The sequence below is a fragment of the Amblyomma mixtum genome, chromosome 3 (genome assembly GCF_055824585.1).
Source record: "Amblyomma mixtum isolate Tamu chromosome 3, ASM5582458v1, whole genome shotgun sequence".
Lineage (NCBI taxonomy): Eukaryota > Metazoa > Arthropoda > Arachnida > Ixodida > Ixodidae > Amblyomma > Amblyomma mixtum.
This window is the reverse complement of record NC_143014.1, coordinates 348,902,394-348,929,530: the sequence shown is the minus strand read 5'-3', so window position 1 is coordinate 348,929,530 and position 27,137 is coordinate 348,902,394.

Here is a 27,137-nt window from a genome sequence, read left to right as displayed (position 1 = left end):
CAAGCTTCTGCCACAGCCAGAAAGTGAATAAAATAATTTTTTTTTCAGAACAAAAGAGCTCCCATTTATGCCAACTGATAGGAAACAACCAGTAATCTTTCCAAGTGTCCCAGAGGCAGCTGTTGGAAATATTGCTAACTGTACTCAATGAAGGGAAATCCACACAGAGACTAGCACGCAGCTATGAGAATTTTCATCTGTTTTTCTTGATCATGTTATTTACGCCTTCTGCGGACACTGCGAAGAATATGAAGAAAAATTTGTAACATCGTTTCTGAAGTGGCAACTTCTGAACCCTTTAACTAGGCACTGCGGTGCCTCGGTGGTTATGGCGATCGGCTGCTGACCCAATAACACGAGAGTTCTATCCCGGCCGCGGCGGTCTAATTTCGGTGAACGCGAAATTCTAGAGGCCCATGTACTGCGCGATGTCAGTGCATGTCAGAGAACCCCAGGTGGTCAAAATTTCCGGATCTCTTCACTATGGCATGCCTCATAGCCTCTTTGGGACGTTAAACCCCCATAAACCGCAAACCCTGCAACTAATGCTATGTGATAGGCAGGGTAACAATTTTACCCCTACTGCACACCTTCATGTCAAGGAAAACCAGTGGCACGCATTTCAAGAAGTTCTTCATAGCAAGATTTCGTAAACGGTACCCATAAAACACTACACAATATATAACACAAGTGCACAAGGACTTATTTTACATGACATTGATAAATCTGGAATTGCCGCAGAAAAAAATGCTGCCCTAAAGACAGCACAATAATGACTTCATTAAAGCAAAATTTGATTTCCGAGACCCCGGTCCGTCATAAAGCCAATCGCATCCTCCCTACAAAACCGCAAAGAGGCCATACAGTTTTCACACCCATGTGAATCCGAAAAATGAATACAGTCATGTGTCGTTAACACAACCACCATTTAAGTAGAGGCGTTGCTTTTGAAGGTGAAATTTGTAACTGTTTCACAGAGGAATGAATTCAGCTTGCTTATTGGAAGCTCCACTGAATGCTTACTTACAAAATTTCACTGGAATATCTTGAGCGGTTTGGACGTAAATGCGAAGGTGAAGGCAAGATAACCAATGGTCAAAAAAAGGAAAATCCGGAGGTTTTTTGAACATTTTGAGTTAATAATCACATCACAATATTTAGAGTCTCGTATACACACTATAAAGGAATCATTTTAAAAAATACTGAGCATGAGTATTTTAAAACAAAACAGCAGAAACCAGGAGAGGCCTTTGTCCTGCAGTGTGCATATTCAGGCTGACAATGATGAAGGTGAAATTAGACCGGAAAAGTAGCAAATTACCTTTCTGGTGGGCCACAGTATAATATTTAGGTGGAAAAACATTTGTCTTCCATGGAAATGAAAATGCTGACTGAAAACATTAAGACGGCAGGACTGTGTAAAGAACATCACTGCTTGTTTGCTTAACTCCACATCAAAAACTGATGTTGCACCACTCAGATCGTAGTTGACCCACACAGTGTATAAGCACACATCCTTCGTGGTCTCCGAAACAGCACATACTCATTTCTCAACCTCCCCAACCCTTACCCAAGGCTCCGATGAGCACTTTGCTGGCTGGTGAGAGGGCTTGCTTGTGCTGCGCTTCCTGCCTCTTGCAACCACACTGGCTGGCAAGGAGAGCCAGGTGCTTGCAGTGGCAGCTTCAGCTGACTGCTCGCAGCAGGCGATGACGCGCGATCAGACATCTGCTCTAGCAGGGTGGCTGCACTCGTGGACCCCTGAGTGTCGTCGTCTGAAGATAAAAATATAGATAAAAGCAATGGTATGACATATCATTGCACGTTGCAGCTATTTCACAAGCTATGGCTTTGCAACACACAAAGTGCATGAACACACAAACTGCATATTCACAGAAAAATGCACGAGCCGAACGGTTGGGAGTTTGAGGGGACATTGACAAATAAACTAGGCGGTTTAAACATGATGATGCAGCCCTAAGAAAGTAACGAGACTTGCTATCACACAAGTGGCAGGGACACTGCATTGCTTGCGTTAAAGCTGCAGCCATATAGTGCTGGAAAACTTGCCCAGCATGTTGCTGAGAATTGATGCACGATAATTCTGCTTCTATGCACTGCAATGTTCGATACAAGATTATTAGAATTTTCATTAAGATGGCCCTAGCAGATTGCAACACCAACAAGCTGGAGGGCACTCAAGCAGATAGAAGACACCTGCCAGGCTCTACAATAAATAATGGAAACAATGCTTTCATTGCTGTAGAGCTACCAAACAGAGCAGCTTGAAGAGAGTAACTTTGATTACTTAAGAGCAAAAATATATGGGTGAAAGGTGATGCAACCAGTCTGTTTACTTCACTGCCACATAATGTGTATTGTGAAGCAGTGCTTGTGCAGTTATAACAATGCAAATGTTTATGCAAGGTAATATACAAGTGCCCACAAAAGTCTTCCAAACAAGAGAAACTAAGGAGAACTAAGCTTTCTAGCTACCTCGAGGCACAGCCAGGTACTGAGGAGTGCATTGTGCAGGTTGCACAGGGAACTAGAAAGGACATCCTTCAACTGCCAAGCAACTGAGTTCTTTTTATGATTTTTGCATACTTGCAACTTTTGTAGACACTTCATGACAATGCAAATGTGCGGCACACTTTGAGAGAACACTATAAAAAGAGATTAAAATTTTCCTGCCTGTACATGTAATATCAAGCTGGAAATAAGCATCAAAAGCAGCTGAAAACACACCATGGTCTTTTTGCTGTTTACACTGAGTCATACTGAGCACCATGCCGATGTTACTACCACAAGGTTCCAGTGAAGCGTATGTGTGTGGCCAGTGTGGCCTTTAAAAGGCCACACATGCACACTAGCACATCACACTGCACACTAGAAAAATAACGATCAAAGCTGTCTACAATCGAATCCTGCCCCGTTATACAGGGGTATTGACTGTTTTCCAGCCTGCAATTTAGGCAAACTTTTTCTTAAGCATATCAGTAATCATATTTCAAGTCACCAGTCAAACACCCATTTTTGCAGTGACCTGCTCGTACAACCAGAATACGTAAGGGCCATCACGCCATGCCCCCAGCAAGTGGTACAGCGCAAAGACGATGAGTGGTACATTGTACAAATGCACTTAACGCATGCAGGGGCATGAGTAGTTGAAGACCATTTATTAAGAATTATTTGTGGGTGGAGCCCCTCAGTTGAAGACCCCCTTGGACTTGGCCACCGGCAGTGTTCTACTGAATGGTAGTTTCTTGTTTTTGGGTTTATTTATTTATTTATTTCGTGTACCCTCAGGGCCAGAGGCATTATAGAGGGGTTACAAGCTGGGCAGCTCCCCATACCCCTGCTTAAGTGTTGGGTTTTCTATTATTGGGATGTGTTCTTTTTTTGGCATGCTCAGACCATATTATATAGATCTATTTGGGTGTGGAAAGGCAGCAACTTGTTACTGTTTAAGCACCACTTATTCTTTACTCAGTTTCTTGTGCCCTTGTGGGTAGCACCTTCTACTTAGTGTATAATTTAAACTCATGGTTTTTCAGCGCTACGGCACACGGCCAAAGGAAAGAAGCAGGAAGAGAAGGACGAACACAGCGCTGATTGACAACTGTTTATTGAGGGACGCACGTACAGCTTATACACACTCAGGCCAGCGCAAGTGCACACCGTGCAAGGAAAAAAAGACTCGCATCACATCTTTATCGCAATAACTTTGAAAGGAACATCTTTTCTGCACTATACAAAAGAATTGAAGTAAGATGTGATGCGAGCCTTTTTTTTCTTTTTTTTTGTTTACCTTGCACGATGTGCGCCTGCGCTGCTCTGAGTGTAAGCTGTATGTGCGTCCATAAATAAACAGTTGTCAGTCAGCGCTGTGTTCATCCTTCTTCTCTTCCTGCCTCTTTTCTTTGGCCGTGTGCCGTTGCGCTGAAAACTTGGTTTCAATCATGAATGCCAACTAGCCCAAGAACTCTACTGTAGTGTATAATAGTGTAGTATTCCACAAAAAACTCTCTTGCGCGTAGCCGTTGATGAAATGCCGCAGAAGCGTGCACACATACTTAATAAACACTCGCTCTAAGGACACAACACAAGGCTCTATAGCTCACTTACGATAACAGGGAATGCCCTCGTTTTCTTCTGCTGCCGGGTCTGCAGCCTGCTCATAAAAGCGCATGGCAGCACTCACTCTGCCGTCCTGCAACGAGGCGCGGGCTGCGGATCGTGCCGGAGCCCTGCACGTGGGCCCTTTCGCGACCCTTTTCGTTGCAGGCCGCAGAGTGAAGCCAAACTCTTTACAGAGGTCAGCAACTTGTTGAAGCAGCTGGTCTCACTCCGTATACTGTTCTTCAGTGCCGGACCTTGTTTGAAACGAACAGTCAGTTTTTTGCGCAGCTTGAGGCAATGAAAACGAAAAAAAAGTCAGTCATGAATTTGTAAGCACTTACTGCTTCAGCACCTGCCGTTCGTTGTGGAGGAATCTTCTGACCATGAGCATGAGCCGCTTCTTCACACTTCTTGCCGAGAAATCTCGGCATGTAGCAAGGGACACAATCACTGCGATAGCCCCCCATTGCGACGGGTCCGCAAAAGGATTCAAATTGACGACTTGTTTCTTCCATGCTTGGATGGATATAAGCACCCTGCTCGTTTGAAGACGATGCGTGCGCCGCCATGCTTCCTTTCTCTACTTTCTCCGAGCTGGCTATCTTGACTTGGCTCGTCTACGGCAGTCTCGCAGACCGCCTCGTAACTGGCACAAAAACTACTGTTGTTGCTACTTTGGCTACGTACGCGGATAGCTAGGCTTAACGTCTCGAAAATCGCTGAATTATCTCGACAACATGGGCTAGTTGTCACTTAAACCTCAACGTATGGGTAAGAGTATGCGAAATGAAAGAGAACCGCTACCATTTGAGTGAGCTATCGCCTCAAAGAATCCAGCGGTGACATGCATTTATTCCAAAGCGGGCGAGCAGGGCGCCGCCATGTTTGTTTACAAGCGAACGCTAACTCTCTCCGCAACGCTAAAGAGATTCCGTAACGTGTAAACGGCCCGGTAATGGGCGCGCATGCGCAGATGTCGCCAGCCGAGCCCGGTAAACGGTAACCGAGCCCGGTAAACGGTAACGTAAACACGGTAACGATATGCTATAACTCCCTATTCTGTAGAGTGTTACCGGCCTGGTAATGGGCGCGCATGCGCAGATGTCGCCAGCCGAGCCCGGTAAACGGTAACCGAGCCTGGTAAACGGTAACGCAAACACGGTAACGATATGCTATATCTCTCTAATGATTAGGCTCCTTTAGCATGCGTGTATCGTACTAACGTTACCGCAGTACCGTGAGCCCGCCCACCGCCGGTGACCACGCGCTGATTGGGCCCGATGCTGCTGGCGCGCGCCCAGCTGCCGTATGCCTGGCGCCATCTGGCGACGTCAAGGAGAACTGCGCATGCGCATTCGCTGCTCGCGGCCTCCCGGTGCTCCGGTAAAGGCTACGGTGCCACGGTGCATGGTATGCTAAAGCGGACTTTTGATTTGAAACCGTCCCACCGGTGCTTTCTCCTTAAGTGTACGAGGTCTGTTAGAAAAGTATCCGACCTTTGGCCGTAGAAAAAAAACTTGCATAACTGGAGCGTTCCAAACCTAGTCACCTTCAAAGTAGTCTACTTGGGACTCCACACACTTCTCCCAGCGGTGCTGCCATTTAGGGAAGTATTCCGAAAGGCCCCTTTCGGAATGGAGTTTAGCTCAGCTGTCGTTGCAGCCATAATGTTCTTCCTTGTCTGAAATCGCGCTCCTTTCAATGGCCTTTTGATTTTGGAAACCAGACGGAAATCGCAGGGGCCATATCAGGAGAGTAAGGAGTCTGTTGAACTACAGGAGTCTGGGTTTTCGCCAAAAAAAGTCTGAATCAAGTGCGAGGCATGTGCAGGAGCATTGTCGTGATGGATGCGCCACTTTCCTGTTGACCTGAGCTCCGAGTTCTTGCGCCGCACAGCATCACGTAGGCAACAAAGGACATCCCTGTAGCACTATTTGGTCGTTGTTTGACCCTGTGGAGTGCGTACTCGTGGTCTGCCACACAGAGGGTGTCAAAGAAAGCAGTCAGCATCACTTTCACATTGCTGCGCACTTGGCGGGCCTTCTGAAGTCTTGGTGATGTGGAATGCTTCCACTGTGACGACTGGGATCTGGTGTCCGGGTCGTACCTGTAGACCCAAGACTCGTCAACAGTTATTATGATGTTGATGAAGTCGGGGTCACTGTTTGCGGAATCCAGCATGTCCTGTGAGACTTCAACACGAAGCTGCTTTTGCTCCACCGTGAGCAGCTTCGGCACGAATTTCGCCGCAACTCTCTCCATGGCCAAATCTTCGGTGATAATGGAATGTGCGGAAAAATTGCTCATGTCCACCTCTTCCTCAATTTCTCGGTTAGTCACGCGACGGTCCCGCATCACCACAGCGTTCACTTCGCCAATGACCTGGTCATTTCGGCATGTTGATGGCCGATTGGAGCGTGGCTCGCTCTCCACCGATGTGCGGCCATCTTTAATTCAATTCTACCACTGCTTAATCTGTGTGCTGCTCATAGCATCGTCACCGAAAGCCGTCTGAATATTCCGAATGGTTTCCACTTGGCTGTCTCCCAGTTTATGGCAAAATTTGATGCAGTAGCGCTGCTCCTGTCACTCCGCCATTTTCCTTGCAATAAAAAACCGACGAGAGCACTGCGCACCGCCTCACTCAAATGCTGCGCCCCAGCGACTGACGCTATCGGCAGGCGGAAAATAATTCGTCCATGCGCACGAAGGTTCAAGGTCACGTGATGCAAGCGCGCTTGTTTCATTTCCATTAGGTGTTCGCAAAAAAAAATAAAGTCGGATACTTTTCTAACAGACCTCGTATATGCGGAGTGTTTCAAATTATTAATGCACATTTTTCTTTCAGAAACCGTGAAATATACCTTTGTGTGATGTCTACAGGTGTATTGTACGGCCTGGCGGATATTATTTACATAATATTGTCACGAATATTACACAGCACACAGAGACACAAGAACTGCTCCAGTCTGCCGAGCGGTCACCAGCAAGAAGACGAACCACTTCTTCTTCCTCGTCACAAGCGAGATGGCGAAGCACTTCTTCTTCGTCCACTTCTGAGCTGTATCATTGCTCCCTCCCCTGCAGCATCGCCTCGATGCGGGCCGCTTTCACAGAGGGGAAAATGGGTTGGACACGGAAAGTGAGACACAGCTATCACGACACACAACCGGCGGCACTCAGCGTCAAGTACAATCAGCAGGACGGTCGTGGTACGGCTTCATACGAACGACGTGCACAACATCCGGATGCGGTGGTCTGCGCGAAGGGCGGCCTGGGGTTGCCAGTGAAACTTCGTACGTCACGTCGCTAATGCGGCGGAGAACTCGGTAAGGTCCGAAGTATCGGCGCAGTAATTTTTCGGACAACCCACGGCGACGAACTGGTGTCCAAACCCACACGTGGTCGCCTGGTTCGTACGTAACAAATCGCCGTCCGAGATTGTAGCGGTCAGCGTCGGCGTGCTGTTGACGGTGTATTCGCTGCCTGGCCAGTTGACGTGCTTCTTCAGCCCGCTGAACGAAAGTGGCGACGTCAAGATCTGGCTCTAGGTCACACTGAGGGTCGACGGGCAACATGGCATCCAAAGAAGTAACAACTGGACGACCGAAGACAAGCTGGAAGGGCGTGAGCCGCGTTGTCTCTTGCAGGGCCGTATTGTAAGCGAACGTTACGTATGGGAGAATTTGGTCCCATGTTTTATGCTCCACATCCACATACATGGAGAGCATGTCGGCCAGGGTTCTGTTAAGGCGCTCTACCAAACCATTTGTCTGTGGGTGGTACGCTGTAGTACGCCTATGGCTGGTGTGGGTCAGATCTAGGACTGCCTGAGTCAAGCGGGCTGTGAAAGCAGCTCCACGGTCAGTAATTATAACCGCAGGAGCGCCATGACGCAGCACGATGTTGTGTACAAAAAACGTAGCCACTTCGACAGCAGTTCCGTTTGCAAGCGCCGTTGTCTCAGCGTACCGCGTCAAATAATCCGTCGCGACAGCAATCCAACGTTTTCCAGTGGATGACTTCGGGAAAGGGCCGAGTAGGTCCATTCCCACTTGTTGGAAAGGCGTCTTCGGAGGCGCTATGGGATGAAGAAATCCTGCGGGTTTGAAGGGAGGAGACTTACGGCGCTGGCAGTCGCGACAGGTTCTGACGTATGTCCGCACTGATGGAAGTAATCTTGGCCAGTAGTACCTCTGCCGAATCCTCGCTAAGGTACGACTGACCCCCAGGTGGCCGGCAAATGGTTCGTCGTGGCAAGCGCTCAAGATATCAGGTCGCAACTCGGACGGGACTACGAGCAGAAATGTTGCAGTGTTGCTCTCAAAGTTGCGCTTGTAGAGGACGCCGTTCTGCAGAGTGAAGGATTTGAGTCCACGAAGAAAAACACGAGGAATGCGGGGACCGTCGCAGCCTTCCAGGTACGCGATGAGCGGCGCTAACTCTGGGTCTTCCCTTTGAAGCTGCGCCATATCGGTTGCGCTAACAGCACCAAGGAAAGAGAAGTCTTCAGTGATTTCCGGGGAAGCAAGGTCCACTGGGGCGCGTGATAAACAATCCGCATCTTGGTGCTTCCGCCCCGACTTGTACACGACCGTTACGTCGTACTCCTGCAAACGGAGGCTCCACCTCGCCAACCGCCCAGATGGATCTTTGAGGCTGGCCAGCCAGCATAACGAGTGGTGATCACTGACAACGCGAAATGGTCTTCCGTATAGGTATGGGCGGAACTTACTGATGGCCCAGACTACCGCAAGACATTCTTTCTCAGTCGTTGAATAGTTGCATTCCGAGCGCGAAAGTGTACGGCTTGCGTATGCGATGACTCGTTCGGCGCCATCCTGCCGCTGTACCAGGACCGCCCCAAGGCCTACGTTGCTAGCATCAGTGTGTATGTCAGTTGCTGCGGCGTCATCGAAATGGGCGAGTATCGGTGGACGTTGCAGGCGGTGGCGGAGCTCCACGAAAGCATCCTCTTGGTCGCTTCCCCACAAGAAGGGTGTGTCGTCTCTGGTCAGCGCTGTTAAGGGGTCAGCTATTTTGGAAAAATCTTGGACGAATCGTCGATAGTAAGAGCACAGTCCCAAAAAACGTCGAAGGGTCTTTTTGTCAGTGGGACGCGGGAAACTGGAGACAGCAGCGGTCTTGTCGGGATCTGGGAGAACACCGCGCGCGCTGACAACATGGCCGACGAAACGAAGCTCCTCAAAAACGAAATAGCATTTCTCGGGCTTGATCGTAAGTTGCGCACATTGGAGCGCCCGGAGCACTGTGCGCAGCCGCTCCAAGTGTTGCTCGAAGGTGGGCGAGAAAATGACGACATCGTCCAGGTATACGAGGCACGTCTGCCACTTGAGCCCAGACAAGACAGTGTCCATCATGCGTTGGAAAGTGGCCGGCGCTGAGCATAGTCCAAACGGGAGCACCTTAAATTCGTATAGACCATCAGGCGTCACAAAAGCAGTTTTCTCGCGGTCTCGCTCGTCCACCTCTATCTGCCAGTAGCCGCTTTTGAGATCCAAGGAGGAAAACAACCTGGCATCACGTAGTCTGTCGAGTGCATCATCAATCCTGGGTAGCGGGTAAACGTCCTTTTTCGTCACGTTGTTCAGTTTGCGGTAATCGACACAAAATCTCAGGGTGTTGTCTTTCTTTTTCACGAGGACTACCGGTGACGCCCATGGACTTGTCGACGGTTCAATGACATCGTCGGCGAGCATTTCGTCCACTTGCCTTTTAATGGCTTCGCGTTCCGTCGAAGAAACGCGGTATGGGCGCTGGCATACGGGTGGTGTAGTCTCGTCATTGATAATGCGGTGCTTTGCGACAGGCGTACGACCGACCCTGGAGCTTGTGGCAAAACAACCCGCGAAGTCGGTTAGAAGCGCCGAGAGAAGAGCCTTCTGCTCAGGCGCCAAATCGGGATTGATTCTGACGGACGGAAGGACAGGGCATGGTGGGGCCTGGTCTTCAGGGCTTGTCTCCAGGGCGCACACTTGAGGCACCACAGCGAAGTCATGCAGGAAGGCGACAGCCGTGCCCTTGGCGAGGTGCTGCAACTCGTTGACAAAATTTGTAAGGAGCACACTAGCACAACCGTCTTGTAGTTGGACGAGCCCGCGAGCGATGGCTACTCCTTTCTCGAGCAGCAGGGGTACGTGGCTATCAGCGACACCTTCGTAGTCGTGGAATAAATCATTCCTCACGAGAACTAGCACACTGGACCGGGGTGGCACCATTACGTCGTCGTCAACAAGTCGCAGAGCAGTGAAGCGTGAATCGTCTGTGTCAGTGCGTGCCACGGCCCGTTTCGTCGAGAACGTGACCCGTGATTCGTGGAGGTCAATGACAGCACCGTTCGTGTGGAGAAAGTCAAGACCGAGGATCAAGTCCCTCGAACACTCACGGAGGACTACAAACTCGCCGACGTACACAAAACCACGGATATCGACACGAGCTGTGCACCTGCCGGCAGGGATAATCAGGTGACCCCCAGCAGTGCGAATGCTATCCCCGACCACCCCGTCAATACTTTCTTCAGTTGTACGGCAAGGGCCAGGCACATGACAGAATAGTCGGCACCAGTATCCAGCAAAGCGGTCACGTCGATTCCGTCAATTTTGACGCACAAATCGGAGGTAGCGCGTCGGATGCTGTCGCTACTCGCTCCCGGAGAAACATCGTCGCGTGGTAGTGGTGCAGGAGGATCTTCACAAGTCCCGGCATCAGCGGCCTTGCCTCCAGAGGCCGCTGGAATCAGTTTTCCCGGCGTGGACTGGGAGAACGGCGTCCGGAGTAGCCTGCGGCTTGACGGGGGCTTGGAGAACGGTAGCGTCGCGGCGACGGTGATCGAGCCTCCTGGTGGCCTGACGTGATGTGGTTCTGGCGCGACGACAGATGGAATGCTATCTCCTGCGGTCGTTCCCCGTTCTGAGGGCACGGGTCGTCCGGCGCGAAGCCACGCAGGCCCACGCGGCGGTATGGGCACGCCCTGTAGAGGTGACCCGCCTCGCCACAGTGATAGGAGAGGGGCCGACGATCCGGGGCACGCCACACTTCACTCTTTCGCGGCCGCTGATAGGCTGGCGGAGCGTCACCACGAGGGGAGCTCGACGAGAGCACTGCTGGAGTCGCGGCAGTGACGTCGTACCCAGGGGCCTGGCGCAGGACGGACGCATACGTGGGCCTTGCATCAGGCTGGCGAGGAACCTCGGAAATCTGGTGCTGTTGTGCTGCCAGGCGCACCTCGTCCCGGATGACTTCGCTCAGTGGCGTGAAAGATGGCGTCTCGGACGGCGTACGGAAGGCCTGCAGTTCCTCTCTGACGACGGATCGGACCAGCTCGCGTAGAAAGGCCGCGTCGATACCGGGAGGCATGGAGATGGGATCAGGCCCGAAGGTGTTGACGTCGCGATTGTACTGGCGGGCTCGCTGTTCCAGCGTCTTCTCCATAGTTGCCGCCTCGGTGAGGAACTCTGCCACAGTGCTTGGTGGGCTGCGCACGAGTCCTGCGAAGAGCTCTTGCTTGACACCCCGCATGAGATGGCGAAGCTTCTTGTCTTCTGTCATGTTGGGATCCGCGCGCTTAAAAAGGCGAGTCATGTCCTCGTAGTACATGCGTACACTCTCGTTGTGGTGCTGGTTGCGCGAGTGTAACGCAGCTTCTGCTCGCTCTCAACGGTCTGCATTCGGAAAAGTGGCTTTAAGATTGCGGCAGAAAGCTTCCCAGGACGTAAACGAAGCTTCATGATTTTCGAACCATGTCCGAGCCGACTCTTCCAGTGCAAAATAGACATTGTGGAGCTTACGGTTGTCACTCCAGCCGTTGTAACGGGCAACCCGTTCGAATATCTCGAGCCAATCCTCGGCGTCATCGAACACGTCGCCATGAAACGACGGGGGTGTTCGTGGCTGATGACAGAGGATGTGCGCCGGGAGCGTGGTCTCAGTTGCCATGGCAGCTAGTGCCTCCGAAGGCCGGGGTTGCGTCGCCCTGGTTGCAGCCGGAAGGAGTCCAAATTCAGGGGACGCTCCACGGAGGCGGCGGCCGCGGCGCTGGTGAACTGGGGTGAGATCCGTATTGGTCGGTAGCCTACGCGGGTCTGGAAGCGTACCGAGCACCTCCACCAGATTTGTCACGAATATTACACAGCACACAGAGACACAAGAACTGCTCCAGTCTGCCGAGCGGTCACCAGCAAGAAGACGAACCACTTCTTCTTCCTCGTCACAAGCGAGATGGCGAAGCACTTCTTCTTCGTCCACTTCTGAGCTGTATCAATATAGGGCAACGAAAATACGAGTAATTAACTACCATAACCAGATCAGGTTTTAGATTTTGGTTTTAGGACGCAAGATTGTATTGAAAAGTTAAAGGCCTTCGATGTGGAAGGCGAAAAAATTTATAAAATTTCTGAATCAGCATCGTCCTTTGGGATATGGAGCGTAAGAAAAAAATGGCTTTGGCAGCTCATTAAGTTGGCTTTCCCGCGTTGCGTGTTGACAAAATGGCGTTGCCGCACGTGGCAACGTGAAAGGAATCTCGTCAACATTACTTCCTAAAAGAAGTGAACTGCGGCTCTGTTTGAGTCAAGAAACGCCCATTTTATCAGCATGCAACGTGGGAAAGCCAACTTGAAAAGATTTAAAAAGCGTTTTTTCACGTTCGTTATCTCGAATCACGATGCCGATTCCGGAATTTCAAAAACTGCGCTGGCCTTCGATTTTGATGGGCTTCCATTTCGCAGTGTAACATAAGGCACTAAAGCTAAACCAAAACAGGTAATCAGTTCATTTTAGTTAATTATTAGACTTTTCGTTGCTCTATATGACATAAATAATGTCCCCCTCCGCTTGAAGTAAAACTACAGACACCTCACTGAAGTATCATTCGATCCTTTTAAAGAAAAATTTCTATCGAGTAATATGAAAACACCTGTACATAGGTACGCCTGTATTTGACGAAAGGAACTCAAAAACGTCGCTTAAAACTATTTCTCTCTGCTGTTTCATTTCTGTTCTTTTATTCCACAATATCAAATACCGTCTTCCCGCTCCAATCTTATATCATAGCAGAAAACGCATGCCTTGAAAGGAGGCCGGTAGTGCTGGAGAAAAATGCAGGGAGCATTGCGTTGTGCCGTCCTTCGGTGCACGCGAATAAACGACCGCTATCGACCGCCGCCCTGCTTCCTGGGGAAGACTATCAAGGTGCAGTGCTTCCAAAAAACTGCGTTCTCGTGAGCCCGACACAAAGGGCTGGATGATGTGCGACTTATTTTAACGCGAGAGCATTATTTATCCCATTAGCACAAAAGCCCTCCACTGTTGTTGCCCGTCCATGGCACAAAATTCATCAGTGACGTCATCATATTCTCACATGACATCAGCAGTAGACGACAAGGTAGTGACGTCTGCAGCAAGGAAAAAAATTACTTCTGAAGGTGCCGGTAATTGAACCCCGGAAGTTAGCCTCGTAACATAGCTCGCGATGAGACAATGCTTTCGTATGCACACACGTCAGCATTCGTGACTGTCTCCGCCGAATTTTTTTTTTCGAAGCCTGTGCCACTATGCATATAAATGCGACTTCTTCGCCAAGTGGCTTGAAAAAAATAAGCAAGGCCATTCTCGTAGCCTACAGCCGTGCGGAGCACCACGTGCTGCCTTCTCTGAGTGCGGCGACCACGCGCTTGTGGCACCGAACGAAATCCTGCCATTTGACATCGGCATAATTCTCGAGCTCGAGGTGTCCTATCGGCGCCACGTTACAAGTGCATACTGGTAGCAACTGACTGACAAGGTTCCGACGTCTCATTTCGGGAGAGTCTGTTCCCCGCGGTTAAATAAGTTCGCGCGGATGCAACTGACTGCTTAGTACGCCAAATACTTCCTTAACGCAGAGTTTATGGCCCTAGGAAGGATGAATGATGCTGTCAGACATCCACTTAATCGGATGCATGTAGCTTCGTGGGGACGTGTCGCTGATGCTCAGTTAGCCCCGCCTGACATTTCCAGGGACGACTTGGTTGGTGCGATGGAGAACACCGACATCGGAGAGCCATACACCGACGAAAATATTGGTACGCGAAGTGGAAGAACACTCTCCCGTGGCCAGCAGTCTGAAGAAGACGATGACGACGAGGCCGACCTGCTAACAGCCGCCATGGCGGCTTCCACCACGATTAGTTACATATATCGCGTCCCAAAAGAAATTTGTGGATAGCAACGCTAACGGTGAGGGGCATGAGTAATACGGGAGAACTTGGAAAGCGCCGCAATGGGGTCTAGATTCAATAAACACTCGTGCATAACGGACTTACACTGTCCGACTGTTTATTTTTGACTGCAGCATGGGAAGTCCACTTACTACGAACCTCGGATACAAGGAAGACAATCCGCGCGACCGGCAGGTTCGTTGTAAGTGGTCTCGACTGTCGGCGAGCCATGGCCTGCAAGTGGCGCCTCCTAACGGCACTCGTTGATGACAGAGGTGGGTCGGCTGCGCTGCCTTGGGCACCTGCTGGAATCGCTAGGGCTGCGAAACCGCGTGACGAGGTCAACGTGGGATGCTCTCGAGGGTGACCTGTGGTTTCGTGTGCTCATTTTTCACTCCACATCGCTCTCGTGCGGTGATGGTAACGTAATTGACCAAAGACTGGCGCTGGCACTCGCCTGAGGGCTTCGCTCGCTTCCATGCGAGTGGCGGTGCGTAAACCAACCGCACCTGCGTCCTGCGTCCTTGTTCCCTCTCTGTTTTTTTCCTTCAAATGGTACTTATAGGATCACTTAAACCACCAGCAGAGAAGAAACAGACACAAGGAAGAAACTCACAGACGTGGACGAGGCTGCACTGACTACTGAAAAAAAACATGCTCGCTAAGCTTCATCCTTGTATTCTGTGTCCATGCGAGGCGCTCCATACAGTGTGGTACAAGCATCGCCCCACTACATTGACGTCTTATGAGAACGGGATTCAGCCGCAATCGACGGCGAAAAAGACACAAATCACTCTGGAGCTCCCCTTGTAAGGTTTCAATGGTAGGTCCCACCTAGCGTCGCCCTACCTTCCTACCCCCCCATTAGGCCTCCTGCTACCATTCATTTTTCAACAACTTCATCTTTCTCTCTCTTTCCCGTCTAAATGCCCTACTAGTGCCCTTGGCAACTGCATGAAGGCACGCACTGCCTGTTGTTTATGGATGCATTAATTGTCTCTGGAAATCTTTCTCGCATATTCCTCGAATGCGCTGGAGCATGCAGACCGAATGTTAGGAAACTCTGTCAGGAACGAAATGTTAGGAAAAATGCTAAACAAGCACCCACCCGTTCATAGAACGTTTTGAGCAATTGTACAGTTTGTATCTAGCTAGACCTAAGGACTTAAGCGCATAGCCTGCTTAGATTCAGTCTTTAAAAACAATTCTGTCCTTAAAAGTCTCCTTGTGTACCAAGTTGCAGGAAACAAGAAAAAGTTTGTGTTGTTTAGAGACATGACATGCATGTCAACGTGAATTGCAAAAACTGCAATGTCACGAAAGTGTTTACACGTCGATATTGGCGACATCCCACCATTAGCATTGTCTTCAACATGTACGCACAGTGTTTATTTCGGCGTTTATTAAGCAACGCAATTGTAAAATCACAACCGCCTAGCATAAGGCACGGAACGTTTAATAAGGTAAGTAAAAGCAAAATAATGTTAAGCAAAGATATAAAAACAAAATAAAGATAAACAATTAGAGCAGACAGAGAGACTCCGCCCTAAAGCTATTACGTGACAGCGTTAATTGGTTATTCCCCATAAATGGGGAATTGGTAGTTCTCTACTTTACATTAATATAGCCCTGGGAGTTCTCAACTCACTCCTGGCCTAATGGTTCTGCCGTTATATGATGCGCCACTGGCCTGCGATGGCAGCTGCTGCCACCGGTGGCGCTTGAGCGACTCATATTTCTCTTCCCGAGTAAGCTCTCACTCCCAGTCATTCTTTTAGCTGCCACCTGCCACGGTGGTCAGTTTGCTCACAATCTGGTGGCCAAGTTGTAATGAAGCCACATGGACACGTGACCCAGGATGACGTGACAATGTCACATGACCGGCCGATATTTTGATAATGGCGAGTTGCGCAAGGTGTAGCAGAAACTTACGCCCCGGGTTGGCCATCAGGTGGTCACCCTCGGTGGATAGGGGCCACCTGGGCCTGTCTACCCCACCCCGACCGATTTTTCGCTCACAGCGCCGGCGACGACACTGGATTTTCTGCAGAACGAGAGCCTTGACGCTATCGCATTAATAAGCTAAACAAACATAAGCAAGGGCAGACTTTCTAGCGCAGCTTAAGGTCGCATTTAGCTTAGCCAAGTAAATAGGGGTAATTTTTTTTTCTTTTCGTTCTCCTTGGCTTCTCAGTGGCTCTCGCTGTAATCAGAGGGCGAGTGTTATGGCGACGCTAGTTGCTGAGCCCATCAGACGCGTCGAATGGTCTCATGACTTGCCAGCGGAAAACGCACTCGGGCAGCAGCAACCTCGCAGTCGCACGCCAGAGACGAAGACTACGCTGGATGCACCCGGAGTGATTGACTAACAGCTACGCGATGTAAAAAAAAAGATGGCGCAGGGCATAAAACAACCATCGGAAACAACTAGGCGATGGCAAAAAACGATCTTTTGAGGCCAACTAGCGCGGTGGCGCCACTCACCGACACCCTGCCTGACCGCCTAATGGAAGTACTCTAAACTTCAGCGGCACTAGTGTTCCTGCGGGGGGTAGATCGCATTCCGGTACTGAAGCGATGATGCCTGAACTCGGCAGCCAGGGTGCCTTCGATCGCCGAAGCACGTCTAGGAACAGTGGGTCGGGTGCTTTGCGTTGCTTGCACTCAACAGCTCTGAGCAGCTTTCTGTCCTCCCCGGCGGCAGGGAGCGATCGCCGGCCGCGTCTCGAGCGAACGCGCCTCATTTCGGCTCCGGCAATTTTCGTCCGGATTACCAAAAAATTCCCTACGACCGCAAAACGTTTGCTTGTACTCGACGGTTAACATCACCCGGCACCTGAAGACATCGCTCTCGACCGGGTGGGCCAATTTTTGGGCCTTTTAGGCCCATTTATGTCCTCATCTCGTGCGAGCCCTAGCTAGGCCTAAAGCCAAGCAGCCGGTCTCCAGCATTCTCCGCGGACGCCATGGCGGCCTCCGCTCGCCGCGGGTACGATCCCGATACGATGGCATGGACAGAAGTCGTCGCAGAAGCCCCGTCTTCTTCTGAAACCTCCACCCCGACGCAGGAGATCCTGCATGAAGGCCTCTTCTCGTTGGTGGGACTTCGCAAACGCCAGCAGCACCTGAACACCTCGGCAGTGAAAGGACCCTCCGTGAGTGCCCCTGCTTCTGGGCATCCAAATACTTCAAGTTTCAACCATTAGCTCTCGCAAACAGCGGGATCGAAGAAATGGCGGCCTACCGCTATGCCTCGACTCCGCAAAGAAGACTTCACGATCGTCATCAAGCCCAGAATGACGGTCTCCCTGAAGACGGTTCTGCAGAACGGTGAGCTTGGTGCTTTGCTCTCCGCCTATGTTAATGCCTCCTCGGTGGACACTCTTAGTATCTGGCCCATCTGGGACCAGAATAAAGTTATCGCCACCACTCAAGACGTGAATGCGGCGAACGCGCTCGCTCATGAATTTACTCTGAAAGCTTCCAAAGGCTCCATCCCGATGGTCGGTCACGCCAAAGTCAACGGTGAAGTCTGCAGGAGGATCATCCGTCCATGAGCAGGAAACTTCCACCACCCTGAAATCGAAAGTCCAGGGGCGCGGAGGAGAGATAGCCTTCATCCGCAAGCTGGGGAAGTCGACGATTGCCCTGCTCACCTTCGTGGGGCATAAAGTGCCGCGTTACGTGCTCTATAACAGTGCGGTGACCTTGGTACGCGAATACAAGCGGACTATTCCCGCGTGTTTCCGTTGCGGCACCATCGGCCACCATGTGGACTTATGCCCGGATCCTCAACGCAATCGACCCGCCGCGGTGGCTCAGCGGTTACGGCGCTCGGCTGCTGGCCCGAAAGACGCGGGTTCGATCCCTGCCGCGGCGGCTTAATTTCGATGAAGGCGGAATTCTAGAGGTCCGTGTGCTGTGCGATGTCAGCGCACGTTAAAGAACCCCAGGTGGTCGAAATTTCCGGAGCCCTTCACTACGGCGTCTCTCATAGCCTCAGTCGCTTTGAGACAGACAGACAGACAGACAGACAGACAGACAGACAGACAGACAGACAGACAGACAGACAGACAGACAGACAGACAGACAGATATATAGATAAACAGATAGACAGATAAACAGATAGATAGATATATAGAGATATATAGATATATAGATAAACAGATATACAGAAAAACAGATAGATATATAGAGATACAGATATATAGATATATAGATAAACAGATAGATAGATATATAGATATATAGATAGATAGATATACAGATAGATATATAGATAGATAGATAGATAGATAGATAGATAGATAGATAGATAGATAGATAGATAGATAGATAGATAGATAGATAGATAGATAGATAGATAGATAGATAGATAGATAGATAGATAGATAGATAGATAGATAGATAGATAGATAGATAGATAGATAGATAGATAGATAGATAGATAGATAGATAGATAGATAGATAGATAGATAGATAGATAGATAGATAGATAGATAGATAGATAGATAGATAGATAGATAGATAGATAGATAGATAGATAGATAGATAGATAGATAGATAGATAGATAGATAGATAGATAGATAGATAGATAGATGCACTCTGACTGACGGGGCTCAAGCACCCAATAAACCAACCAATAAACCTCAATACACCAACCAACGATATAGTCCGGGTTAGCCAGATGGCGCAAAGGACGATAACAAAGGATGATAACAATAAAATAAACAGGATCAACAAAAATGTTGCCTTCCTACGTGCGGACTCGCATTTCCTAAGAAAATGGCGTGAAAACAATCCTGCCGACGTAGGCGCGCATGTGCCAACCTATGATCGAGTGTAAAAAGAAATATGGAAGAATCTCGACAGCAATCAACACTGTTAGAAGGGTCTTTCGTAGCGCAACAAGCAGAATGGACAACAGGACTGAACAGTACTGCTTTTGCTTCAGATGCTCAGTGCAGTTGTGTGTCCTGCTCTGCGACGCCTCGCTTGGTAAGAAAGACTCTTCAAGGATATGAATATAAACCAAGAAGCCCGGCTCCAAGTTAAGCAACAAATCGATACTGCCCAGGCGGGAGCGCGATCTGGCGCCCTCACTGTGCTATGAAGGTGGCCGGCCAGAGCTGAAAAACTGTGCCGTGCCACCAACTGTTAGCCCTTCTTCGCAAAACGTCGAAAGTGCTAGCCGGATTTTCTTAACAAGCGGGAACATGCCACAATGTGTGCGCGCTTCAGCTAAGTTCCCAGGCACTAGGTAAGGGTACCGAACTGCTGCGCACTCGTAAGATGCCATGCTCTTTGGACCTCTATCAGTTGTCAGTGAAGACGACAATAAATACGTTTTAAAGCGGTTATGAGAAAAACTTCAGTGTCATTGCGGTTTGTTAAGTATTGTGACTCATTTACTGCAAAGCCTTAATTAGTGGAAATCTTCTACTAAAGACTGCCAAATTTTCGCCATACCTATAACGGCTTGTGTTACATTTCGTTATTTCTGTCGTAAAGGCAAGGCGACTCGCCATTACGGCTTATTCTTTTTCTTTCACTCAAGTCTTTTACATTCGTCATTATGGCATGGCAAGCAATCGGTGAAATTTCCCCATCCTGCCAGTGACAATACAAAGAGCTAACAGATGTTTTCACTGCTCTGACTTTTCTTTCTCGTCTAAATTTCAGGGTCGCAACTATTGCCCTTCCTTCATATGCACGTTTTTTTTCTCGTTTTCGTTTTAACGAAAAAGTGACCTGGTGTAGCTTGATCCACAGCATCTGCTCAGGGCAGTGATAGTGGATACTTTAATACTAGCTGACGAACGATTGATTTTCTCCCTTCATTTTATTAAAGGCCGCTTACTACTGCCATTATGGTGTATGTGTTATGGGGGGTTTAACGTCTCAAAACGACTTAGGCTATGAGGAACGCCGTAATGAAGGGCTCCGGAAATTTCGACCCACTTGGAGTTCTTAAAAGAGCAGTGAGATCACACATTACGTGGGCCTCTAGAATTTCGCCTCCATCGAAATTCGACCAACTCTAGCCACTACTACTAGTGTTACTACCGTTGCTACGACTGTACTTCAATACTACTGCCAACACCACTATTGCTGCCTTTGCTGCTGCTATATTTGCAGCTAATGCAACTTTTGGTACAGCTACTGCGCTGTTTCTGCGACTGCTTAAACTACTACTACTACTGCGCTACTACTGCATAAGCAGCTGCTATACTGTTGCTTCTGCTACTACTGCTGTTTCTGCTAACACTACTTTTACTGCTTCTACTATAGCTGTTACTACCTCTTCTTATCCCTTGTACTTGTGCATCTACTACTGCTGTTTCTGCTAAGACTACTTTTACTGTTTCTACTACAGCTGTTACTACCGCTATTACTATCCCTAGTACTGGTGCATCTATTACTGAAATCATTCCGATTCGCCACAGCATATGTGCTCTGGGCTCGTGATCCGGATTGGGACGGCGGTGCGTATTTGACAGTGGTCGGAGTCTGAGAGGGTATAGTGGCTCGCGGTGTCATCTCGCCTTTATCCCCCAGGAAGCGAAGCTCGTGTCAGCGGCGATTTCCGGAACTGCGGGGCCGGATAGAGGTCGCTTCGCCCGACCTTACGATGGAAATTGGTTCCTAGCTTACTCGGAGATCGCGGCGACGTCCTGCCCAGGCGACGTTGCGGCCGCTGTAATCGCTGAATAGGAGCTGTCAGGGGGCGGAGGACACGCGCAGTATGGAGTGGGCGTTTTTACTCGATGCGGACAATCGCGCCTCTGTGAGTGCGAGATGCACACTAAAAAAAAAAAAAGAAAGTGGGGAATGGGGGCAGGCAGACCTGCGAAAACGAAGTTCGCGGCAACATTTTAATTGCGCGTATATTTGGAATTCATAATTTACTCTCTTCTGTTATGTGCACCTATTTCGTCTCTCCTTTCTACATCTCAATTCGCAAGACGTTAATAATTAACTCATAATCAGCTCGAATTCAGTATGTGTCAGAGGGCTCCTTTAACATAGCTTCTCCCGCACGTTAACTGTTTGAACGCAAGGGCACGTCTATGCCCTATTTTGGTCACTCGGTGTATGTCCAGGTGCCGCCTACAAGATCCCGAAGATAAGGTATAGTTTTCTTTCAAATAAAGAATTGTATTCCGAAGATATAGTACCATGACTCCTCGCTCGTGTAGCCTCGGGCGGTACCTCATCGAATCCGACGCCTTGCGCTTGGCGCAGGCCCCGATCTACAGCCACGTCACCTATAGCCTGCCGTATCACCCATTTAGCAATTTGGATAAGAGAGTTAAAATAGCCGAAGAGTACTACATAAATCTAAGCAGTAGCAGGTGTAATGAGGACGATAAGCACAAGGAATTAGCGCGCAGCCATGGGATATGCCGCCAGTAAAGAAAGAGGAAGTAAAGAAAGCCTTCGGATCAATGCAAAGGGGGAAAGCAGCACGTGAGGGTCAGGTAACAGCAGATCTGTTGAAGGACGGTGGGGAGATTGTGTTAGTAAAACTAGCCACCCTGTATACGCTATGCCTTATGACCTCCAGCCTACCAGAAGATTCGAAGAACAGTAAAATTGTCTTGAACCATAAGAGAGGAGACGTCAAGGACTTGAAAAAGTACAGACCGATCAGCTTACTGTACCTTGCCTACAAGGCATTCACTAAGGTAATATAGAGTCAGGAAAACTTTAGACTTAATTCAACCAAATGGTCAAGCAGGCATTCGCAAAGGCTACTTGACAATATACCATGTTCACACTATCAATCAGGTGATAGATAATTGCGTAATATATCACCATTGCCTATATATAGCCTTCATAGACTGCGGTAAAGAATTTTACTCAGTCGAAACCTGAACAGTTATCCAAGCATTGCGGATTCAAGGTGTAGGTGAGCCTTATGTAAAAATAATGGAAGGTATCTATAACAGCAGCACAGCCACCACAGTCCTCCATAAAGTCAGCAAAAAAATTACAGTAAGGAAGGGTGTCAGTAGCGAGACACGATCTCACAAGTACTATTCACCGCCTTTTTACAGGAGGTAATCAGAGGCTTCGATTGGGAACAGTTGGGGATTAGAGCTAATGAAGAAGATCTAAGTAATCTGCGATTCGGTGACGACATTGCATTGTTAAGTCACTCAGGTGGTGAATTGCAAAGCGTGGTCAATTACTTAGGCAAGCTGAGCAGAACGGTTGGTCTAAAAATCGATATGCAGGAGATCGAAGTAATGTACAGCGCGAAAAACTAAGACGGCGGAAGAAACACGCAAACAAACAAGCGCTGACTATCAACTGAAATTTTATTAGGAAAAACTCGTGGTTATAAAGGCTGCAGCAAAGGACGCGCAGGCGCACAAAGCATGAAACACCAAAACAACTGGTAGAACGGGAATATCTTGATAGTACTGCTGCAGTGCAATGAGGCTAATGCGCACGTGTGGTTTGGTTTGCTGTTTCTATTGTTTTGGTGTTTCATGCTTTGTGCGCCTGCGCGTTCTGGGTTGAAGCCTTTATAACCACGAGTTTTTCGTAATAAAATTTCAGTGGATAGTCAACGCTTGTTTGTTTGCGTGTTTCTTCCCCTGTCTTAGTTTTTCGCGCTGTACATAATGTTGAACATTCACCAACTCGCCCATTTTTCTGTTCTGCCGAAGTAATGTTCAACAGTCTCGGAAGACAACAGAAGATTAAAATTGGCAGCGAGGCGCCGGAAGTGGTAAGGGCATGCGTCTACTTAGGGCAGACAGTCACCGCAGATGCGGATCACGAGAGTAAAATAAATGGAATAAGAACTATGTGGGGTGCTCTTGACAGGTTCTCTCAGATCATGAATGGCAGTTTATCAATGTCCCTTACGATAAAATAATATAACAACAGTATATTACTGGTACTGACCTACGGGGTGGTAGGTAACGAAAAGGTATAGTTTAAGATGAGGCCAACGCAGCGAGCTATGGAAAGGAAAATGATAGGTGTAACGTTAAGACACGAAGAGGGCAGCGCGGGTGAGAGAACAAACGATATTTGATGGCATCCTTGTGGAAATAAAGAGGAAAAATAGGTCTTGGGCAAGGAATGTGATGCGAAGGCAAGATAACCGATGGTCGTTAAGGGTAACAGACTGAATTCCAAGATAGAGGAAGCATAGCAGGGGGGGAGGGGGGCAGCAGAAAGTTAGGTGGGTGGATGAGATTAAGAAGAGTGCTGCGACAGTGTTGCAGCAGCTGGCACAGGACAGGGCTAGTTGGAGAGATAAGGACGCAAACTTTGTCCTGCGGTGGGCGCAGGAGATGATGATGATCGCCCACTAAGAAACAGACCGATCAGATCTCTCTCTTGGTACATCCACATGTAGACTCATGGAAGTGGGCGTCTCCAACACCTTGACTGAATGGAGAGGCCCAACATACCACCAAGTGCATGCGCCTCCTTCGCACTCGAGCTGGTCGAGCCCTTCTCGCTCGTCTCGGCGATCCTGACTGCCGTTGCTTGATCAACGACATAGAAGACGCCTTCGACTTTATTCGCCAGATCTACACAGTCCTGCCCATTGCTCGTCACCTCCACCCTAGCCTCCCCTCCGGCCGATCAGCTGCGCGTGTTCGCATGCTGCACCGTCGCTGCAATCACTACCCGCACTGCCGCTACGTTGCCGTATCCTCGTAAGGTGCGCTCAACGCTAATCTGGGGGTGATCCTAGGGGCTCAATACCTTGTCCGCACCGCCCTCATCATCTCAGATAGCACCATGCTAGAAGCCTAAGAACTAGCCATCGACCTGGCTTGCCAGGATGGTGCACATGCCGGCCACTCCCTTCTCAATTTCAGTGATTAGCGAGCCGGTGCGCGTAACTTCCACCATGGTGGCTTCCACAGACGCATCCTTCACTTCCATACCACCGGAACGGGCGATCAAGACCCCTATATCATAGTTTGGAGACCTGGCTACGACAGGATGGTTGGAAATGTAGCTGCCAAAGTTCGAGCGCTTAAGCACTAAGCGGCGGACGGCGGCTCATCCTCCAGTCCGGTTCCTCCGACGGTTAGCGACGTTCTCGAACGCTTCAGCAGCACACGTGCGCACTTTCCTGCCCCTCAACCGTTAATCTCGAGAGAGTAGTCTGTACGCTAGCGGCAGCTTCACACAGAATCCCCAACCTATTATTTTACAGCAAGAATCTATGCTGCAGTTTCCCTCCACTTGCCCGTGGTGCCACAATCACTCTACCCTTTACCCCTCACCGGGGGCGCTCACGCAATCCTGTGGTACTCCCAATTCATACCCCTTTCCTGGAGCAGAAGGGAGCAGCACTGGCTGGCTCCAACTCGGCCAACCAGCATCATCGACCAGGCGACAGCGGTTGCAGTCGCCGTAGGGCTCGTGGAATAGGGGGCCCTCGCTGGTACATTGCTTCACACTGACCTGCAAATTAAATATATTTCTCTCTCTTGTACAGTTAGCAAGAAAGCTGGGCAAGTGTTTTGCTATCGGAAACTTAGGATAAATCATCATCATCATCAATCTGACTACGCCCACTGAAGGGCAAATACCTCTCTCATGCCTCTCTAATTAACCCTGTCCTTTGCCAGCTGCGGCCACCCCATCCCCTCAAACTCACCTAACTTTCTGCCGCCCCTTGCTAAGCCTGCTTTCTCTTAGGATCCAGTCCCTTACCCTTAAGGGCCAGTGGGTATCTTGCCTTCGCATTACATGCCCTGCCCAAGCCCATTTTTTCTTCTTGACTTCGACTAAGATACCATTAACCCGTTTTTGATCCCTAAACCACTCCGTCCACTTCCGGTCTCTTAACGTTACACCGATCATTTTTTTTTCATCGCTCACTGCATTCTCCTTGACTTAAGCTGAACCATTTTCGTTTTCGTGGTAGGGGTAAGATACAAGTGTTGTATTCTTTTATCTAGGGGGATACTGGCAAATTGCCATTCATGATTTGAGAGAACTTGTCATATGCGCTCCGCCCCATTCTTCTTCTTCTAGTTATTTCCCTGTCATGATCCGGATTACCGGTCACTACCCGCCCTAAGTATACGTATTCCCTTACCACTTCCAACACCTCGCAATAAACAGATAAACTGCTGGCGCGTTGCTGCGCGGCCAATATTTATCACTTCGGGTTCCTGGTTTACGGTTAGGCTGACTATGTAACTCGCTGCCGAAGGTGACCTGTAAGCAGGCATAAAACTGATCAATCCGCGGGAGACTATGAAGAAACAAACGAAATAAAAATTACAGACTGAGCGGAAATTTTTATCTTCCGTAATGACAGTTGTGACGAGTATAAAAGCCATCGCGCTAAGGGCGAGTAGCAGTCCCTGGAAACATGAGCAGCGTGTGGTTTTAAGGTTCTCTGGTTATCGTTCGTCACCCTTCCACAATTCTTTTTCGAGATTTGCAATTGTGCGTGAGCGCCGCGTGTGCAAGCCTCGAGAATTTCTGTTTTACAGTAAGGTGTCCTTGACCACGGGACCTTTGCAGCGCAGTCTTGTCTGGTTTGGTGTCACGACGGTCTGCTCCATCAGAAGCGCTTGCCATTCTTGTTCTCAAGAAGAGGAAGAACGTGAAGAACGTGTTCGGGCAGAGATGGAAGCGTTGATGTCATTTTTGTCGGGCCTTCTACGCTCCATCAGTATATCTATCGGTGCCTTAATCAACGTGTTAATTCTGGTGGCTAGATTCCTTGCAGTCGCCGCAGCCAGGGCAGAGGCCGTCAACGCCCCTCCGCAGCAGCAGCAGCGGGGCATCCTCCAAATGCGCCGCTTGAAACGCGTCTTCGCCTGGAGCCTCTCCCTTTTCCTTGTATACAGTCTGTGCATCGAGGACCGTGATTGCGACTGAATTCCACTAGCATAGGCGTTCTCATCCCCTTGCTGCACAGCCACCAAGGCTCGACGAAGTTACATCTGAAGCTGCAGGCGCTGATGGAACACATCTGTGGAGGGCTGTGGGTGCAACCGGCGTTTTTCGTGACAAGTGATAAGCTGCTTTCTAGTGATCGGTGAGATTGCTTTCCGCTAGACTGTAGGCGTTCCTCGCGCGAACATTGCCATCCTGAGCGTTATAGTTGCCGATGCGTGGTTCGGCGTTACGGTTCCGACGCCGCGCCTTCAATCTTATCCATGATTACGCCCGGCGTGCTAGCAAGCGTCGTCAGCAGCCTGCGCCAGAGCCTTCTGTTCTCTTGGTCTAAGTTCGAATACACCTGGTCCGGTTGCGGCTGGGAACTAAAGCAGAGTGCCGTTCGTCGAGGACAACTTGGCTTTCTTCGTGGGCTTCGGATTGCCGCTCCACTTCGTGACCTCACTGTCGCCATCATTATTCACCAGAGGCATGCCCTTGACCTTCTTCCCACTGTTCTTGAGCACCCTGATACTGACGCCCATCACCAGACAATTCAAGTAAGTTAGCCTTGCTGGTATACGGGCCATCCGTGTATATTTCATAAAACCTTGAATTTTTTTTTCATAGCCTACAGATGTTTCACATCACCGCGGCGCAGACAGCACTAGACAGGGTGACTGAGACGAGTATTTCTTAGTTATCTTTCTCGAGAAAATGGTTCGTAGCTTGAAGGCGTTCAATTCGCATGTAGCATTGCCTGAGCTTCCATCGCGTTTTCCAAGCAGGTTGCACGCAAAACACATTGAGAAGTATTGTTTTAACGCGTTATGCGGCTTGTCGAAGGAAAGAGGACTCAGTCCAACGCCGGCACAGAAATCACGGCGTAACTGGATTTTTATTTCGCGCTGTGGGTT